The following is a 16,021-nucleotide window of genomic DNA, read 5'->3' as shown; positions in this document are numbered from 1 at the left end:
ACTCTTTCAGATGTTATGAAAAATAGGAAGGTGCCTCCAAAACTTACACGGAGAATTTACCGTATGACCTTTGTGATCCAGCAGTGGCACCTCCGAGTTTGTGCCCCAAAGGTAGAGGGACTCAAAGAGATACCTGCATTCCCAAGCACTCGTAGCATCATTCACAACAGCCAAAGGGTGGAAATAGCCCAGATGTGCATCAGTGGATGAGTGGATAAACAAGATGCGGTGTGGTAAAAAGGTGGGAAATTCGGACACAGTCTGCTGAGCGAAACCAGTCACAAAGGGACAGGAGGTACTAGTGACTTTCACAGACACGAGAAGGCCCCCGCTGGCGGCCAGGGGCTGCAGGAAGCGGTGTGGGGAGTCAGTGCTGGAGGCGGACGATGGGAGAGTTCTGTGGGTGGATGACGACGATGACGATGGTTGCACAGTGTGACCATCCTGAATGCCACGCCACACGATTACTAAACACTGGAAAACGGTTTTCCGGTGGAAATTTTTATCTTCTATTTTACCGCAGGGAGAAAAATACACAATGAAACACCACTTCCCATCCACTAGGATGACTGTAACAAATTATTTTTAAGAGCCTGCAAATGCCAAGTGATGGCAAGGATGCAGATAAACCGGACTCCTGTTCCGTGCGAGTGGGAATGGAAATGGTGCAGATGGAAAATAGTCCAGCTGTTCTTCCACACTAAGTACAGAAGCATCCCATGACCCAGCCATGCCACTTCCAGTGTCCTCTGGTCCCCTCCGCCAGGTCCGGGGCGCATTTGTTCACACGGTTGTACATGGATGTCTTGGAAGCAGCGCAGGTATCTCTGGACTTTGACAGAGAATAAAAGTGTATGAAAACTTGGACTTGCCCTGACTGGTGTAGCTCGCTCCACAAACCAAAGGGTCACCGGTTCAATTCCCAGTCAGGGCACATGCCTGGGTTGCAGGTCAGGTCCCCGGTTAGGGGTGTTCAAGAGGCAACCCATCCTTGTTTCTCTCTCAGGTTGATGTTTCTCTCCAGCTCTGTCTCCTTCCCTTCCCCTCTCTCTAAAAATAAAGAAAATCTTAAAAAAAAAAAAAGACGAACTTGGGCTTGTCTTTGTCCCTTGGGTAATAAATTGTGTAACTCATTGCCACCTGGGAATCAATTTAACCAAGGAGGTGAAAGACTACATTGGAAATCATAAAACATCGCTGAGAGAAATGAAAGAAAACCTAAATAAATGCAAAGATACCATGTTCGTGGATAAGAACACTTAATATTAAGGTGTCAGTACGCAAGGTGTTCTACACTTAATTCGAGGACAATTCAATGAAGAAACATAAGAAACCTAATTTTTAAAAATCATCACCCTAGAATGTTTCGTTGACTTTTAGAGAGAGGAAGGGAGAGAGAGGGAAATATTGATGTGTGAGAGACATCAGTCGGTTGCCTCCCACATGTTCCCTGACCGGGGATCGAACCCACAAACTTCTGGTGCACAGGACAACACTCCAACTCACAGAGCCACCCCACCAAGGTGGAAGAGATCTCATTTTGACAGGCTTTAATACTTACCGTGATAGTTTATAGGTTCTGTGATGACATTTGAATAAGACTGTGATGATAGAGAAGCATTTTCGAACCACTAAGGCACTTTGTGAGTGCTGGGTGACATGATTCTGTTAATAACGAGTTCCTTACAGACAGAAACCGCTTTATCCATGCCTGCAATCCCGTAATGCACCTGATGGGAGTCCTCAGCAGGATGTGGGCTCCAATTACTATCCAGTCAATTGAATTCTCCATCTTACACTCTCTGTTAGAATTGAAGTTTTCAATACTTCTGAGCTACTGATGAGAATTTTGCGAGAGGCCCCTGAGAAACAATAATTGCTCAGGGGAGGCACGAGGCTAAGAAGCGAGTTCCACTTAAACCCACTCGACTAGCAGTACTGTTACATCAGGTTCCCAGAAACACATATATAATAATTTCATTAGACTAAGCAGTTATGCACATTCACACACACTGACGCAAATGTGATTATACAGGGGAAAAAAATGTTTGGCCTTTAGGGAAAATGTATGAAAATTATGAGTCAAGCCACGTGAGAGTTGATCATGCTCATCCATCAACTGCACAGAAAAGAGCGGAGCAGAATTTATCATTGGGTTTTGAAGGGTGAGAGTCACCTTCAACCGGAAGTCCTTGAAGAGCTTCTTCTTTTCTTTTAAAGTAAGAAACGAAAGGAAAACACTTTGCTCACGGATAAGTGGGACGTCTCTGGGAAAATAAGCATTAGTGTCGATTACGTGCTGGTCCTCACTTTTCCCAGCAACAGCGTGCTGCTGAAATGTAAAATTCTTAGGGGTTATGCTGGCCTCTCTCCTGCAGGTGAGCCGTGTGCGGTACGCAAGTCACAGGGGGGCTTGGACCTCGCAGCAAACCCCTCTTCCCTCCCTGAGCCCGCCGGCGTTTCCCCCAGGCCCCCTGCTCCAGCCAAACCCTGGCCTTCGCTTTCTGAGCTTCCGCACATTAGTGGGTCATTCCTGCTGAGCGCGACCTACTTCAACCCCTGTGCAAACTTTACACAAATGCACTAAAATTAATGGTGGTGGTTGCACAGCTCTGCGGACACACTAGAAACTACGGAATGGCACGCTCCCCAAGGGTGAATTTTGTGGTATGTTCTGTTTCAATAAAGCTGTGATATTTAAAAAGACCCAGTGAGTATTAGGAAGAGTGCAGTATGTACCAGTTACGTACTGCGCTATAGAGTAAGCAGTTGGGTTCCTTCAAAATTCTTTTGTTGGAACCTAATCCCTAATGTGATTGATATTTGGAGGTGGGGTCTCTGGGAGGCCCCTCCCCTCATGAACGGGATTAGTACCCTTCAAAAGGGGACCCAGAGCACTGTGCCCTTCTGCCAGCTGAGACAGCAAGAAGAGGGCCATCTACGAACTGGGCAGCTACCCCCACCAGACACTGAATCTGCTCGCACCTCCCTCTCGGACTTCCAGCCCCCAGAACCGTCAGAATTATATAAATGTCTGTGGTTTAGAAGCCGCCCAGTCTGCCGTGTTGGACTCTAGCAGCCTGAACGGACTAAGGCCTCGTCTCACGATGTATATATAACACGACTGTCTTTCAAATCGGAGGCTGAATGCGGAGAGCAAATGCTGCTTTTGGTGATTAATTGGCTGTAGTAGTAGTATTCATGTTCCGATAATTCATGTTATTATCACAAGGCTCTTGGATGCATAATAGCAGAGTAAGCAAACAAGGAATTATGGGATATTCTAAATCTGTCATCCCGCCTGTCCCGGAGAATCAGGATTCTCAGTATAGAAGAAAGGAGTTGGAGATGTAACACGGGCCAGGTTACAGGAAAATCCCACCATTCTGGCTTTGAATTGGAAATAGCAGTATGAACTCCTGTGATAGTTTCTCTACCTGTGTAGGGATGTGTGTTTCTTACCTCTGTGCACTGAAAAAAACACTAAAAAAAAAAACCAAGTAGCAAGGAACATCCTAGGGCCCCAATTAATGGTCTTGATATATACCATGTCTCAGAATAAGAAACGTGTATTTCCAGGTTGGACCGTATCGGACAGCAGAACGCTGTGAGACCACTAGAGCTGCGCCGGCAGATGCAGGAGCCAGTGTTAGGTGCTCCTCCTTGCCTCACTGGTGTGTCAGTAAGGATGCTCTCTACAATGCGCCAGACCTAGCACCTATGTTTAAATCCGTACGTTCCTAAGGGTACTTAAAAAATAAAGCTCATCGCCCTGGCTGGTGTGGCTCAGTGGGCTGAGTGCTGGCCTGTGAACCAAAGGGTCACCAGTTCGATTCCCAGTCAGGGCACATGCCTGGGTTGCAGGCCAGGTCCCCAGGAGAAGGCGTGTGAAAGGCAACCACACACTGATGTTTCTCTCCCTCTCTATCTCCCTCCCTTCCCTTCTCTCTAAAAATAAATAACATTTTTCTTAAAAAAAAAAAAAAAAGCTCATTGATTGTCCTCAGATGAGAGGAAAACAATTCATCACTTTGAACACTGGCAAATGGCAAGCACATAATTAGGCATTTATCTTGTCTTTTCTATATGGAGTGTGTGTACCACTGGGTAACCAGACAGTGGATGGGGGGAGGTGTCATTGTATAGCAATATCCCCACCAATAGTTGAACAAGAAATACTGAATTAAAGTATCACCATTTTGCAACTCAGAAGGAATTAATAGAGGGACTGACAGCTGCTGACATCAAAAAAAGAGGGAGGCTTGTCCGGGTGGCTCAGATGGTCAGAGTGTCATCCTGTATACCAAGAGGTTATGGGTTTGATTCTTGGTCAGGGCACACATGGGAGGCAACTGATCAATGTGTCTTTCTCTCTCTCTTCCGCTTCCTCTCTAAAATCAAGAAACATATCCTCTGATGAGGATTGAAAAAAAAAAAAAAGTGAAGACAGGACCTGGTAGGCTTCCGGATGAAACACAACATCACTCATATCCTGTGAAGGGGACTCAGCCTGACTCCCATCCAATCTCTGGACCCAGCTGCCGATTTGCAGAAAACTCCGAAGACAGATTCACCGTGTTCAATGGCACCAAGGGACTTAGCAAAACCGAGACTGCCAGATGGCCTGGGTTCTTCAACAGATCAACTGGAGAGAAAAGAAAGGGATAGAGGGAAAACCTACAGAATAAGAGATCAGAGAGCCTGGCCGGGTTGCTCAGTTGGTTGGAGTATTGTCCCGATACATCAGGATGGTGGGTTCGATCCCCAGTCAGAGCACATACATGAATCAACCAATGAATGCATCAGCAAGTGGAACAACAAATTGATGTTTCTCTCCCCACCCCCCTAAAATCAATTTTCTTAAAAGAGATTTGAAAGACACACTTTTTTTAAATGGGCAAGAATAACTACAGTGTCAAGGGATAAACACCAGAGTGATAAAACTATAAAGAACTGAAAAGCAGCGATTACTGAAAGTCAGACGGTGGTGATTGCAGGAGAAGAGGCTGCTACTGCAGCAGGCACAGACAAAGGATTCTGGGGTAGCTGGCCAAGGTCACCTTCTTGACCTTGGGGAGTAATTCCAAGGCCACTCACCTTGTAATAATTTATCTAGCTGTCCACTTGATTTGTGTGGATTTGTAGATGTTTCGCCTCACCTTAAGGTTCTGAAAACCTCTCCCCCGAAAGTGTGATTATTTGCAATTTCTGATGAGAGCCTCACCTTCGTGGCCTGTCCACGTTCGCCATGACAGTCCCATGCCAGGGCTGTGGGGCCTGCATTTGGGAGCAAGTTCTCCAGCAGCTCAGTACTGTGTCTGACATCGCAGAACGAAGACGTGTGTGCTGTTCTGGACCGAGCTCCTGGACGACTTCATCCACCTTGGACAAGTGGCTGCTTTTGACAAGCCGTTGCTTTTGACAAGCCAGCCCTCTGTGTGATGAGCAGAAGCCGAGGCTAGAACACCTATTCAGCTGCCTCTCCACAACCTTCTCAGATGCTGACATATACCGCCTGCCCGCTGTGGATTTATCACGATTAGGATGTCAATGCTATTCCTTCCAGACTTAATCTACAGATTAGCCAAAACAGGCAGCCGTGATGTGGGAGACGGGGGGGAGACAGTAGGCTGGGATTCCAACCACCTGTCTCGACCAGCAAGTCTTCCCAGCTACGGGGGTGGGGGGCGGGGGCAGGCCTGCTCATGTTCCTGCATCCGGTGCCTCCAGCAGGAAGCGGCGTGATCCACGGGGTGGCTGCGCAGCTCCGCGCAGGCGATGGGTGAAAGAGCAAGCTCTACAACCGACGCAGCTCACACGCCACCCATTTCTTTCTCTGTGTCATCACCTATGACTTCATAACAGCTGGCGTGACAGCTCAGCCCCATCAAACACAAAAATGACCCAAAGACCTCAATGTCCCTGAATGTCCTTGCAGCCAGGCCACTAGGAAAGGGAGAATCGGAGAGGTCCAGTCTTGAAACCTGAGGGTCTCAGGGAGTGTCAGAGCCATTGGTACCCAGACTGTCGTGCTGTGGCCCTTCTGAGGAGCCAGGGGTTCGAGGCCAGCTCCAACAGCTGCCTGCGGACCAGGGAGGAGGACAAACCGGCAAGACTCTACCCGCTTCCCCCGTGCCCTCCGGAGCAGTCTGCATTTCCCAATCTACTCCTTGGTGCCCTGAGAGTTTATTTTGCAGGTTCAGAAAAAAACAGCAAACAGACAACCACAGAAACGAACCTGTTTTAATTCTCATGTTGCAGGTGGGAATAAAGACCCAGGAAATGTAAGAGACCTGTTCGATGTCTTTCAACCAGAGACGGGCAGGTTCCACACCTCTGCCCTCTCCAAGTCTCTCTGGGGCGTCTTCTGGATAAAAACACGGAACCAGCAGCTGGGCACCCCGTCATGCCCGTCACCTGTGTAAAGGACATCCCATCAAGGGGGCACAGCGAACGGGGGGGGGGGGGTCTGCACATTTTGCACCTTCTACTCGGCACAACAGTGTGGTGTGGGCTGACCTCAGCCCTGGCTGCAAGGAGAACCAACTCTGAGCGCCAAGTCTCATGCTTTTGTCCTCTGACCCCTTGCAAAGTGCCCCGCCCCCCCAGCCCCATTCAGCCACATCTCAGCTCTGCTGGAGAGACTGCAGGGAGTGTGTTTCAATACCTACAGACTGGTGGGGCCCCGAGTTTTTCCAGTCTGCTGCGTCCTCCACAGTAGGTGGGATTGGAAACTGTAGTAGCGCATCCAGGCCACTAGGGTACCACTTAGGAAATGACTTCCTCAGCAACACGGAGTAAATTACCGCGTTAATATAGTAAAAGTAGGCTACGCTTTGGCAAATGGGTGTCTTGGGGCGGTGGCGTCTTTTGCTGAGCAGAATTTAGTGAGTGATATCCTGGTGACCCAGAATCCTAATGCCCCTTCTATGGATACATGGGGCTGTGAAAAGCACAAAGCTTGCATGTAAAAAAACAAAAACAAAAAAACCCCCAAGACTCAGTTGAATTATAATTTTTGGAGACAGGAGACCAAGGATTTTTAGGAGGTCAAACTTGCCCTCCCTGTATTCTTGACGGATGACTGCTTAAACCAATACAGCTGCACGTATAAATGTCTCTGGAATTGCATACAAGATCCAGAACATTCCACAGCCTCCCAACTTTCAGGAAAGATCAACTTGGAGGAGAGGAAGAAGGAAGGACATTTTTGTGTGTTGCTACTCCAGGACGTTTAAAGACACCACACAAACGGTTTTTAAGGGATCCAAATATTCAAAAACACGCAGATAAGAAGACTGACTTTATAAATGCGCCAACGTAAATTCTTGTTAATATGCAAGGAACGCCCCAGGGGACCTATAATGTGATTCTCCTCAGAAGTTTAACAAACTGCCGTGTAAATTACTAGCTTTAATACTTTCTACATTAATCTTATACATTAATTAAATCTTCAGTCGGTACTTTTTGTTCTCTTGGCGATCTCCCTTAGTCACTATTAAATAAAATGTTGTTTCTCTTCCTAAAACACCCTTTGAAAAAGATCTTTCACAAATGTTCTAATCTACCAAAAGATTCGAGAAAAATCTGTCTCTGAGAGACACTGTAGCAAATCAATTCCTTCTAAAAGAATTTATGTTCTTGAAATCAGTGTCTAACTAGTTTTTTAATCTTCCTTTGAATGTACAAGGGTGAGTGGATGTGGAAAAGGGGATGGGGGGATAAATGGTGATGGAGAAAAACGCAATAAAATAAAAAAAAATCCACCAATGAATGCAACCATAAGTGGAACAACAAATCGAGGTTTGTCTTCTCTTCCTCTCTCTCTAAAATCAATCCATTGATCAATCAATACAACACCCACTTATTACCTCACAGTATGTAGGTCAGAAGCCCCGCTGGCTCAGCTGGGACACTGCTCAGGGCCCCACGGGCTGGCACCAGAGGGCCGGCCGGGCTGGGTTTTCATCTGAAGGCACGAAGAAAGAACCCACTTTCCGAGCTCACACAGGAAGCTGGCAGGATTCAGTTCCATGCGGTTGTAGGACTGACATTCCAGGCTCCTTTCTGGTTCTGGGCCAGGGGCCGGGGGCCACCACATCCCTGCATATGTGGCCCTCCCCACCTTCCGCCAAGGATGGCACCTAAATTCTTCTCACTCACGTAATTTTTTTGTAAACCCTCGCTTGAGGATATGTTCGTTGACTTGCGAGACAGAGAGGAAGAAACATTGATGTGAGAAACATCAATCAGTTCCCTTCCATACATGCCCTGACCGGGAATCGAACCCACAACCTTTTGGTTATGGGATAATGTTCCAACCAACTGAGCCACCCAGCCAGGGCACAAATGTTCTTTCTAAATGAGCAAGGTCATTACCACTGAGGTTATGCAGTGACTACATGAAACTGTGTAAGAGCAGAGGTAACATTCCACTCAAAGCTGGGGCAGCCCAAGTGGTGGAACTTGAAGTCATTACAAGCCTCAGTGTCAAAGAGTAAAGGTCAGAGCACAAAGGGTAAGGGTCAGAGCAATAACAAAATAATACATGAGGCATGCCTGTCATGAACAAATTGTATCAGTGTTTCTTTGGATTTCTTGTTGATAAATAGTGTTAAGTCTTGTGGGTAAACGGTTTTTAAAGTACCTTATTTTTATCCTTTGCCATAAGAATCTCATGATTGTAATTATTCTGAAGCATTAATATTTAAATAATTAAGAGTGTGGTTGTGATTGCAGCATTTTTTTTTTTGCTGATTTGTAAAGAATTCTTTGTTTAATGAAAATTAGCAATCAAGTCCAAAAATGTTCTTAGGTGTTAATTGAGGGAGGAAATTAAAAGTCCATTCAGAAGAACGCAGAAAATTATACCCTTTGGGAAGAAGAAACTTGATGTCATAGAATTCAGACACCTTCCCTGTGGTTTAATCTAGCTGACCTAACTTGTCTGAGATCATGCTTTAACATTGGACTGCAGCCCGGACCAGGAAGGCTCAGTGGACTGGGCACTGTCATCCCACAAAGCAAAAGGTTGTGGGTTCGATGCCCAGTCAGGGCATATGCCTAGGTTGCAGACCAGGTCTCCCACTGGGGGCGTACAAGAGGCATCAAATTTTTTTTCTTTTTTTTTTTTTTTTTTGCACAGGAGGCATTTTTTGATGTTTCTCTCCTTCTCCTCCTTCCCTCCCCCATTCTCCAAAAATAAATAAATAAAACCTTAAAAAAGGAACAAAAAAAGACCTGAGTATAAATGACAGAGGACCGTGTAATATTAGGGTGCGTATTCGACTCCAGCAGGACGCATAATGAGCCACGAACATCTGCGCAGGTTTCCAAGAGTCTAAGGCTGCAAGGCACAGAAGTCATAAAACCATTAGTGGCTTAGCGTCTCCATTTTCCTGTTAATGGTTAAGCTCAGGGACATTTTTAAATGCGTGTAAAAAGTATCGCCCAACGGAATAAACTGACCTTATCCACCTGAACATAAGTGTGATCAGTGACACACTCATCAACCTTGGAAACACTTGTGTTTTCATTTACTCCTTATCCTCACCTGAGGACACGCTTATTGATTTTTAGAGAGCGGGGAAGGGAGGGCAGGGAGAGGCATGGGTCAAACCCACAACCCAGGCAGGCCTGTGCCCTGACCGGGAATCGAACCCATGACCTTTCTGTTTACGGGACAACGCTCCAGCCGAGCCACCAGGTCATGGCAAAACACTAGTATTTTCCACGTCCATGGCTACTTAAGAGATCAGAACGCTACTTACCTAAAGAAAACACAGATGCACGACTGGGCGCTCTCAAAGCTAGGCTACACACTCAAGTGAGAAGCCCTGGCTTCCGTGCTCAGCCTCCATCCTCTGGGCGCCCGATCGCCAGGGGAAACTGCCCGACCCCACGTCCTCTCTCATTTTCCACATGGTCGTGGCTCGTCCTTGCGCACTGAGCTCCGCACAAGGAGTCCTCAGGAAGCAGAGCCTCGTTCAGCATTAAGGACAAACACAGCAGCTTCAATGCCCAAAACGCCACTTCCAGAGCAGCTGCCAAGCGCTTTCAATCTAGCCCAAATGCAAGTATTGCTCAAGCACCTGGGGATCGAGTACCTTCTTTATTTTTATCCTCACCCGAGGGCATTTCTTCATTGCTTTTAGAGAGGGAGAGGAGAGAGAGAAAACGTTGACTGGTTGCCTCTCATACACACCCTGACTGGGGACTGAACCCGCAAACTTTGGTTTGCAAGATGACGTTCCCACCGACTGAGCCACTCGGCCGGGCCCTGGGTGTCTCCCTTCTCTAGCCACTACACTCCCCTACAGGGTGGCACAGAGCGCCCTCTCTGGGGAGCACAGAGCATCCGTTTGGGACTCCCTTGCTTTAGGGCTGGAGATGCTGGAGACCCTCGGGGGGACACTCACGCCCCTCTGACCCCACTTCACGGGAGAAAAACTGGGTTGTGTTGTCAGACTGTCACTGAAGTCCTGTCTGCAGAGCTGCAGAGACGAGCCATGTCAATGCTGGGCCCCATGAGCTGGCCAGGTTCTCTCCCTGCTCAAGAGGCGCACCAGCCACCAGGCCCACCTTCCCTTACACAGGCTGCATCCCCCCTGTCCTTTGGGTCAAAGGACCCGCTCTGCATGTTTGAAGGTTCGAGACGGTCCATCTGCGTGATGCAAGTACAGACATATGCGTTTAAGGAACGTGAGGAACACATTTCAATCATCTTTTGAGAGGAAACAGAAGTTGTTTTTGTACTTGGATGTCTAATCAGCATTTTATTTATTTTTTATTTTTTTAAAAGATTTTATTCACTTATTTTTAGAGAGAGGGGAAGGGAGGGAGAAACAGAGGGAGAGAAATATCAATGTGTGGTTGCTTCTCACGTGGCTCCCCTGAGGACCTGGCCCACAACCCAGGCATCTGCCCTGACTGGGAATTGAACCGGCGACCCTTGGTTCTCAGGCCAGCACTGAACCCATTGAGCCACACCAGCCAGCACTCCCTACGGTATTTTCAACTATTATATGCCTTTGGCCATCCCAAACAATAATGGCAGCTGTTGAAATGAGACTCTCTACCCATGCAGCTAAAAACTGTCCAGATAAGCAAAACCACCCACTGGCAGAGAAAGAAGAAAATAGCTAAAAATAAGAGCTTGGCTGAAACAAGACTGCTCCATACTAATAATGTGGCAGAAAAAAAAAAAGGTGTGATTTCTTAAACAAACTGCCCATCATTCTATGAATAGAAGAGGGAGCAACTGAGCTACAAAACCAGGCCCCCCCCCCACAGCCACCTCCCTGCCTCCATCCATCCGGGTCATCTACGGGCAGGAAAACGCAACATAAATAAACAAGAACAATAACCAAAGGAGCCCAACACCCACATCAAGTTACAATAAAACTAAAACAGAAAAGGAGAACCAAACGCTTTTGGCCACGTTGGCAAATAGTGTGGCAGTCCCTCAAAAGACTGGACGTAGAATTACCATATGACCCAGCAATTGCACTTCTGGGCATGCACTCAAGGGAAATGAAAACACGCATCTGTGCAAACACCGGTACCTGGGTGTTCACAGAGGTGTTACTTTATAAAAGCCAGGAACTGGAAGCAACGCCAACGGGCGTTAACTGGTGAGTGGGTAAACAAGACGTGGCACATATCTACACATGGAAGTCTATTTGGCAGTAAGTAGGAATGAAAGACTAATTCATACTAGGGTGTGGATGACCGCATACTGCATGATTCTATTCATCAGACGTGTCCAGAAGAGGCAAACACACAGAGATAAAAAGTAGTTACATTAGCGCTTGTCAGGGGCTGGTCAGGAGACGGAATGGGGAGCAGTCGCTAATGGGTGGGGGCTTATTCTGAGAGTGACGGAAATGTTCTGGAGTAAGACAATGGTGCTGTTTTCGCAGCTCTGACTACACAAACCACTGCTGAAGAGCAGACCTTACAAGTAAATGTTGTCACCTGCAAATACGGTGTGAAAAAACAGTTGGAAAAGACCTTCACTTACAAAGAAAAACGTGTTTGGGTAGATAAAAACCCACCCAAACAAATGCAACCGCTGTGTCTGCCTCTTGGCTGCAAACCCACCTCTTTGCCTCTGCCTTATTAAAGGTCAGACCCTGTTTCTGGATGCGCTGCAGAAATAAGGGAGTTTAAGTTGTAATTTCCGTAACAACAGTGAAAGCTTATACAGCGGGTGGGTCAAGTACTTACTTCACTCACATTTTATCCTTTACATTTCCACAAACCAAACATTTCGAAAGGTTATAGTCTTGTCCCAGTAATTTAATTTCTAAGAATTTATCTCAAGAAGGAATAGAAGGCACACTTCATAAAACTGAGAAAAAGATTACTTACTTAACGGCATGGCATTCGGTGAATCATGACGCGTCCACAGGAAGGAACCCCGGGTGCCGAACGCTGGCTTAGGAATGTGTTTAATATCTCAGAAAATCGTGGAAGATCCGAAGTGGGAAGTGTCGTTACGTTCCCGTTGTCATAAAAATGGACATAAAGAAGGCTCAGTGGAGATAAAAAAGACTCAACAGAGATACACGAAAATATTAACTGCGGTATCTGGGGATGGGGAAGTAGATGCACGGATTTTCCTTGTTGATGCTTTCACTCAATTAAAGTGTTGTATTTTGTAATTAAAAAATAAAAAGCTCTTTACGAAGACAAAGAAAAAAAGAAGTGTTACCCAGCGTGCACACGTATTGTGGATTTCAGGGCGAAGCTGCTGGAGCCGGGAAGAGTCAGGTTCCACACCCCACGCCGGTGGTGGCTGCAGAGGCCCAGGCAGCAGATGGTGGGAGGAGCCGGCCCCATGGAGGCCCCTCAGAGGCTGGCTGATGCTGGGCACCTGCCACCCCAGCTGGGCAAACGGGCCTAGGGAAGTGAACGGGAGCCGGGCAATGTCCCCCAGCTCTGGGGCCCAGGCCTTCCATTGAGTGAAACAGCTTTACTCACATGCACACTCACACACACACACCCACATGCTGCCGCACACCAGCTTCAGCCTGCCCTGCAGGAGGGCACGCACTGCTTTTCAGTGGGGCTCCCCACGGACTCGAGTTCCCTCCAAACGCACAGGAGTTGGAGGCTCTGGCGAACTCTCGTAGGATCCCTTCAGGAGACCAGCAGGTACTGACTGGTGCCTAAGGGTTTGCTCAGCTGTCCAAGGTTTATCCAGGAGCAACCCTTGGTGGGTTCCTTCCGGGCTCCTGCAGAAGGGACGGGACACCGCCCCCTGCCCCACCCAGCTGACCCAGCCTGGGATGGGGCTGCACGGAGAAGGCATTGTTTCCCGATTGTCTCATTCTGGACTGTGCTGGCTTCAGCGATGTGTCCCTCACCCATCCCCTGTTCCCATCAACAGCACAGCCCTGGCTGCACCTGGGAAGTACTCTCTGCAGGACCGGGAGCTGAATCCCATAATGCCTGGTGGGCATGAACCGCTTTGCTGACAGCCATACCCCAGCCCATCCCAGAGTACATGGGACACACACAGTCATCGTAAGCTGCCTTGCAGATGCCACTCAAAGTCACACCAGCTCTGCTGTCGACAAGGGGGCTGACAGCATCTACTTGTGACAGGCCTGACACTCGGATTTTCAATGTCTTATTTTGAAGCAATTTTAACCCAGGTTAAATGCAGCTTGTCAAATTCAACTTCAAGTCAGAAGCCCAGGCTGGGGCCGGAGCTGAGAGTGAGGATGGCAGTCGGGCTGGCAGGCAAAGGAGAGGGGACGTAGGTGACAGGGAAAGGGGGCCTGAGCACCCAGACAGGGCTCCAGAGCTGAGCCCGCTCTGCTGCAAGAACAGGAACCCTGAGGTTGGATGCACCAAGGACTTGCTGGGGGAGCACAGAATGGGGGCTCCAGCGTCAATTCCCAGCCATTGGCTTGTTTGGGGAAGACCCACCGAGTCCTCAGGGTGGAGGGACAGGTCGTCAACGCAGGATTTGGGTCTTCACAGGGACACAGGATGCCCCTTTAAAACTGAGTATGCCCTTGACCTCCCTTCCCCTCCACTAGATAGATGAAGTTGCTAGACTGGGCGTCTCTGTGTTAGAAGCCAAATGAAATGACCCCGCCCTGAACGAAGAGTACCAGGGAGCCCTCTCTAAGAGAGTGAGAAATGATGGTATAGGAAATAGTGGGGGCCCGCCGAGGGGGCCCGTGGAAGGGGTCTGCCAGGCACTGAGGATGCTCAGTGGCTTCCTGCCCATGAAAGGCTGGCATTGGGGGCGGGGGGCAGTCTCCGTTCGCAGCAGTGCGGCTTTCGTCTGCTTTGCTGTTCAACACCCCCCGCCCCCGTTTCATCTGGGCCTTTAGTAGGGAAATAGACCTTTTCACCCACAAACTGGTTCCAGACCCGAGTCCACGTTCTCATCCTTCGGGGGCGCCTGGCTCGGTTCAGATGGGAGATCCCAGGGGAGGAGCCCACCACTTCAGGGCCCGGGAACCCGAGACCCCCCTCTTCACAGGCAGCGCCTGGAATCCCTGGTGACCCTTGAATGTTACCAACAGCACGCCCACTGTGGCTTCGTGAGACCTCACCACTGTCCCCAAATAGCACCCACTACTTAAGGTCTTTTCTTCAGAGGAAACCAGTCATCAGCTTTTCAAAGGGCTCACTGATCACCCCACCAAGTTCAAAGGAGAGAAACCGAAGAACAACACTGCTGCATCCTTCCTTTCCCTCGTAAACGTCAGACCACGTGGGAAACCCCAGTTCCAGAAAGGCTGCACCAAGGGGTTTCCCGGCTACTTGATCAGAGTTCCATCAGATGTTGCCACGCCCGCCTTGGAAGGCACTACACTAAGGGAATGAACAGAGAAAAACCTTTGCAAATCACACCCCTGACAATGGATCTGATTCTACACAATGGCTCTCCACACGGTAGGAAAAGCCCATGGTAAGAAACGAGGAAAGACTTGAACACCAACGAAGAGATACGGATGGCAAGGGAGTGAAAAGATGCTCAGTGGTGCGAGCCACTAGGGAGACGCACGTCACGGCCACCACGAGCCCACGGGGCGGCAGGGAGACGCCACTGGTGGGGCGCTGGACCCTCGAGGGCTGCCGAGCGAAGAAAGGTACCCCGGGGAGCAGGTGGAGCTTTCCTACCAAGTCAGCCACCCCTCCCCATCCGAACTGGTGATCCTACTCAGGTGTTTATCAGGTGAAACAAAAAGGCAAGTTCACACAAAAACTTGGAAGTGAATATTTACGGTGGCTTTTTTTCATAATGGCCAGAACCTGGGAACGACCCCGAAGGTCCCCAGCTGGGGGATGGGGACACTGTGACGCGGTCACTGTGTCTGTCAGTACCTTAATAAAATGAAACAAAGCACACTAGGGCACAGGTGGCAAACACAAGGCCCGTGGGCCGAATCCGGTCCTCTACCCTGTTTTATCCTGCCCGGCACCTTGTTTCTACCTGGCGGCAGCTACGAGCTCTTGCTTACCTGTTAAGAAGTAGTTACATGTATACAGCCCTAAAATGACATTCAGCCCTTTGAAGGCAACCTCAAGGCTGAAGGGGTCCCCAGGAAAAATGAGTTGGACGCCCTTGCACTAGATTGAAGTTGACCGTACAGCAACGTTAACAGGGGTGGCAGTTAAGTAAACGTGGCAACCACACTGGAATAGTTATCACCATTAAAAATCACTTTCTTCCTCCCAAAGCAGCGACAAGAGAAAAAGCCCATGTCCATGTTCTAAGGCAAGAGCAAGATAGAGAACATACAAACTGGTCCTAAGGAGCGGACACCCCCCCAACACACGCACGTTTACAGACACTGTGGGATGCCTTCGCCCATCCGCAGGCTTCTCCTCTTGCTCCGCGTCCAGGCTTCCGTGACAGGCCCTGCCCACCAGACAGGACGCACCGGCCACGGACACACACACACTCCACAGGCGCCCCACCAGGCCTTGGCGTGGGCAGGTTCATGAAGTTGCACAAAACCAGAAGTAGTGGGCAAACAGACCAAACCAGCAC

The sequence above is a fragment of the Phyllostomus hastatus genome, unplaced genomic scaffold (assembly GCF_019186645.2).
Source record: "Phyllostomus hastatus isolate PE091 unplaced genomic scaffold, TTU_PhHast_1.1 phas_scaffold_555, whole genome shotgun sequence".
In the NCBI taxonomy this organism is placed as follows: domain Eukaryota; kingdom Metazoa; phylum Chordata; class Mammalia; order Chiroptera; family Phyllostomidae; genus Phyllostomus; species Phyllostomus hastatus.
Note: the sequence above shows the minus strand (reverse complement) of the source record.